This window comes from Juglans regia, chromosome 2, assembly GCF_001411555.2.
Source record: "Juglans regia cultivar Chandler chromosome 2, Walnut 2.0, whole genome shotgun sequence".
NCBI lineage: Eukaryota > Viridiplantae > Streptophyta > Magnoliopsida > Fagales > Juglandaceae > Juglans > Juglans regia.
The window spans coordinates 15,159,489-15,164,975 of record NC_049902.1 but is presented as its reverse complement, the minus strand read 5'-3'; the positions used below and the strand labels follow the sequence as shown (position 1 = coordinate 15,164,975).

The 5,487-nt window shown below is 34.2% G+C and overlaps 1 non-coding gene across 1 annotated transcript; it reads right to left on the bottom strand.

Annotated features, from left to right (window-relative positions):
- Positions 1-3,938: 3,938 nt before the first annotated feature.
- LOC118347815 lies at positions 3,939-4,045 on the bottom strand. The gene has a single exon (XR_004800962.1). It is a non-coding gene; the product is annotated as a small nucleolar RNA R71 (small nucleolar RNA).
- Positions 4,046-5,487: the final 1,442 nt, after the last annotated feature.

Genomic DNA, 5,487 nt, shown 5'->3' with positions numbered 1-5,487 from the left:
ATTTTGCATTCAAGAACACGCCAGTGGGCCCACTTGGCTGGCTCCCCTCGTGTATTTTGAGTAATTTTCAGTTTTTCGTTGTAGTCTTTGCAGCCAATGACTTGTTAATCAAATCCAAGGTTTTTAATTAAGGTTTCTTTGCATTCCAAGTCTACTTTAATACGTCTCAATTTATCTCAATAAATTATTATAATTATCATAAATTTTTACATAAAATATAATAAATAATTTAATTTTTTTAAATCTTAAAATAATTTTTTTAAATTTTTACATAAAATATAATAAATAATTCAACTTTTATTTTACTATTCACAACTCATCTCAACTTATTTCTGAATTCAAACTACTCATAACTCACGTTTGTTATTTACTTTATTTTCCAACATATCCAACGTTTTCAATAATTTCATCTTTTATATTCTATCTCTTATAATAACAAATTCGAGAATTAGATTATGAATTATTATATATATATATATATTTTATAACAGAAATTTTATTAAAAAGCAAAGTCTTACAAAAGTTTATCAATCCAAACAGCTTGAGAAATAAAACATGGGGTATAATCCCACCACAAAACAATATCTTCCACATTTCAAGCATATCGAGTTAATCTTATAGACTCATTTCCTGATCAACCAATGTGTTGTACCTTGCAGCTTTTGAAGTTTTACGCAAGAGATCTTATCTCTTGTATTAGGTTACCCAACAAAGACATTGACTCCTCAACTGCTTGTCATTCTTTGACCATCAATAAAGAATCACTTTCCAGTATAAGATCCAAGATTCTCATATTCACACATAGTTGATGTCCTTTAATCATGGCTAGCAGTTCAATCACCTCTGATGCATTTACCTCATGTTCTATTTTACTGGCTACCATCACAACTTTTCCATTGTCATCTTTGAGAATAGCAACAATGTCAGCTTTATGTTGATCATAGAACATAGCTCCATCTACATTCAGTTTCAGGATTATTGGTGGAGATTTTTGCCAACAACAGTAAACTTGTACCTTCTGTATTGGATGGATCTTAATCTCCTAGTGAGCTTTCTGCAATGATAAAGCATGTTCAATTACCTGCCTCAGTTCTAAGCATTTCCTCTCATGCATCATTTATTTCTTCTAAATCATATGCCCCAACAGATCAAAAAGAAAGTTTCCATCTCTACCTTATTTCCAGCTTCCTACACCTGTCTGGTTATATCCACAAAAGACTTGGTACCATTAGAGATTATTAGAGAAGAGAGAAGGGAGGTACTACTTCTAGCTCTTTTTTATGTGAGGGTAAAGATAAAGAGCATGTGTTGTGTCTTCCATTTTTGCTTAATAGAAGCAAAATTTTTTCTCAAAGGTTCTATTCAAATTGTGTTGTGTTGGCAAGTAATCCTTACATACTCTCTAAGAAAATATTCTCACTTTGCAAGGTACCTTCATTTTCCAAAAATCCTTCCACAAGGTTTATTGGCTTGCTTTAAACCCTTCCAAACCATTTATCTGAGTAGCTTTGAAAAACCTATAAGCACTCTTAACACTCAATCTTCCATCTTTCTCCTGTGCCCACATCAGTTTATCTTTTTGCCCTCTAGGACTTATAAAAATCTTTAGAATCACTGTAGAAATTTGCAAGTTGAATAAAGCTATAACTCTCTCAACATCCCACCACTTTGTATTATTATCAATGAGAGTATCCATTGTCAGAATATCTTCTCCTCTTCTCAGTGTACACTTCTCAAAGTTCAAGTTTCTATAGCCAATAACCCATCTATCATTCCAAATATTAATTGATTTGTCATTCCCTCTATATGCACCCTTTAATGAACTATGATAAATGCTATTTTTATGTGATTTTTATCACTCTTTTAATTATGAAAAGTATCATTTTTCCTTCAATCTTATTGATTTTATTTTATTTCTACATGTTTTTATTTATTTTCTTGGATTTGAAGGAATGAGAATATATAGTGCAAAATGAGAGTATTTTGGTACAAAATAAGGGACTAAGAATTCAAACCGATGAGAGGCAGCAAAGAGATTTCTCGCACCCAAAGGCGAGAAGGTTGATGAGTGATCTCCACGCCCATTCATTAGTGATCTCCACTCCCCTTCGTTAGTGATCTCTACGCTCGTTCATTTGTGATCTCTGCACCAGTTATATTCAGCGCACACGACGTCTACCCGATGTGATCCTCCCTTGTTCCATACTCAATCTGTTGACTACCAAATCCTCCCGATTTCCGCATATCAAGCCAAATATCACTAAATATTCCGTTTTTGATAAATCCAATATTCTTGGGATATGTTTTTCCTTCTATGTTAATATTTATCTTTAGAAACTATTTTACAGATTTTTAGGCAAGATTAGAGCTGCATTATCTTGTTTCCATATTTGCATTTTTACATCTATTTAATCCTGGATTGTTGGATGAACTTTATCATCTTAATCTTTTTCTTTCTGCTTTAGAGTCGATTTTCGAGAGTTTGCGTTAGAGAGTCTAGTATTCTTTTTAGGAGGCGGATCTGGAAGGCAGAGGCGAGAGCTACATGCTTCTTCAACCAACTCTAACGAAAAACATTATTGTTATTCTTTGCAATTTCATAATGAACTAATTTTATTTTCTAGTGTTTTGATGTAGCGCCTAGCATTGAACATACAGTTTATATTCCAAGTCATTTTATTTTCAATATTTCCATGATTGAGTGTTTATTCCTTGTTCTTAATGCTTGCAATTTTATAGCTAACTATTGCTTGATCTATTGGATTGTGATAAGACCGAGAGGTGAATTGTGATTAAATCTCTAGGATTAAAACCATTAGTTGAGCGAAAGCAGATATGCTTTACCGCGACTAGTGTGATTTTCAAGAAAAATCCAAGGAACTTAATGAGTCTATAATTAGTTAAATTCACATAGAGATATGAAATTATTAGTTGAAGATATTTTTGGTATTGTTCGAGAGAAAATATTGAATAGTCAAAGAATTTTTATCAACTTGGGATAATTGGGTTTTATAACATGGAATAATAAATTGTGTGAGATTTTCTAGGTGAAGTCAAATGCTTTAGATCTATTTTTATTATTTTTAAAATCTTAATCTTAATGTTCTTTATTCAGTTTAATTTAGATAAACCATTTTTAAAATTTTGATTTTTCAAATCGTAATTAATTTAGTCAATTTTAATACTCAATAGCATAATTATTCCATGTGGGTTTGATAACCGTTTTTTCTAAAACACTTTATTACTTGTTACGATTCTGTGCACTTGCAAATTATATTTTTGCACGAACAAGTTTTTGACGCCATTGTCGAGGAATAATTATTTGTTATTGATATTGATACTAATTGGATTTTTACTACTTTGGATTTTATTTTATTTATTTTTTTTAAAAAGAATTAATTTGATCTCAGTTTGATCTTTTGCTTTTCAAGAATCAGAAGTACATGTGCCGATTTAGATTGTTAGAGCGTACGCTTTTCGATCCCGAGATTGAAAGGACCTTATGTCGGATCAATAAAGAGAAAAAGAAAGAGGTTGCCATTTGTGAAGTTACTATGGCCGACCAGGAGCATAAGGCGCTAAGAGACTATGCGATGCCCTCGGTCAATGGGGCGGCGTCTAGTATAAGGCAACTAGCTATACAAGCCAATAACTTCGAGATCAAGCCAGCTATTATTCAAATGATCCAACAAACCGTCTAGCTTGGGGGACTGTCAAAAGAGGATCCTAATGTCCATATTGCAAACTTTCTGGAAAATTTTTATACTTTTAAACAAAACGGAGTGACAGATGATGCAATCTGACTGAGACTTTACTCTTTTTCACTTAGGGAAAAAGCAAAAGCTTGGTTGAATTCTTTGCCGCTAGGCATTATCACCACATGGGAGGAGTTGGCACAAAAGTTTTTAGCAAAGTATTTCCCTCCGGCCAAGACAACGAAATTAAGGAATGATATTACTAGCTTCACCTAATTTGAGGGTGAATCATTGTATGAGGCGTGAGAGAGATACAAAGACTTATTGTGCAAGTGTCTACATCACGACCTCCCTACGGCTTCAAGTATAGACATTCTACAATGGTTTGGGACCCACAAATCGATCTATGGTTGATGCGGCCACTGGAGGAGCATTAATGGGTAAGACCCATGAAGCTGCCTATGGACTTCTGGAAGAATTGACGTCCAACAATTATCAATGGTCTGTGGAGAGAGCAATGCCAAGAAAGGCGGCTGGAATTTTTGAACTTGATTCTATTACTATACTAGCGGTGCAGATGGCAAATCTTTCACAACAACTACGTAAGATGAACGTTAATGCTATTCAAACTAATGTTATTTGTGATCATTGCGCAGGAAATCATACAAGTGTTGATTGCCAATTGGGGAATCCTTTTATCCAACTAAATCAAGAACAAGCCACTATGTGTCAAATTTCCAACATTAGAACATTCATTATTCAAACACGTTCAATCCCGAATGGAGAAATTATTCTAACTTTTCATGGAGCAATAATTACGGTTGGTTAGATCACCTCAACAGTTTCCATAACAAGAGAAGAAGTCGGCACTTCAGGATATGTTCATGCAGTACATGCAAAAGACTGATATGGTGATCCAAAACAACTTAGCATCCATCCGCAAACTTGAGGCACAAATTGGTCAGCTTCCAACAAACTTACCGAGAGGACAACATGGACTTTACCGAGTAACACTGTGACCAATCTGAATGTGCAAGTCAAAACCATAACACTTCGAAGTGGGCGAACATATGACCAGCCACGAACAGTAAGTATCGAGCAAGATGCAGAAGTTAAAAATGTGGAGATCGAGAAGAAGAAAACCGAGTACGAGGTGAAAGAAACCGATCGGTAGGAGGCCGACCAGCAAGCTGAGAAGACTAGAGAGAGTAAAGGGGCTGAAAAATCCAAAAAATCCAGGGGTTTACTTCTGAAACTTATTCTCCTTTAATTTATGATCCACCAATTCCTTTTCTGCAAAGATTAAAGAAAAATAAAATTGATAATTAGTTCTCTAAATTTCTAAGTATATTTAAGCAATTGCATATTAATATTCTTCTAATTGAAACCTTAGAGCAAATACCTAAATATGCAAAATTTTTGAAGGATATATTATCAAACAAGCGGGAGTTGAAGGAACATGAGACTGTGATGTTGATTGAGGAGAGCAGTGCAATTTTACAAAAGAAGCTGCCGCCTAAGTGGAAAGATCTAGGGAGTTTCACAATCCCTTGCACTATAGGAAATTCTTATTTTAATAAAGTTTTATGTGACTTAGGAGCAAGTATTAATCTAATGACTCTCTCTGTTTTCAGGAAACTGGGTCTTGGACAAGTAAAGCCAACTACCATCTCTCTACAGTTGGCGGATAAATCTATCAAATACCCGAGAGGACTATTGAGGACGTACTAGTAAAAGTTGATAAGTTCGTATTCACTACCGACTTCATTGTACTTGATATAGAGGAGGACAA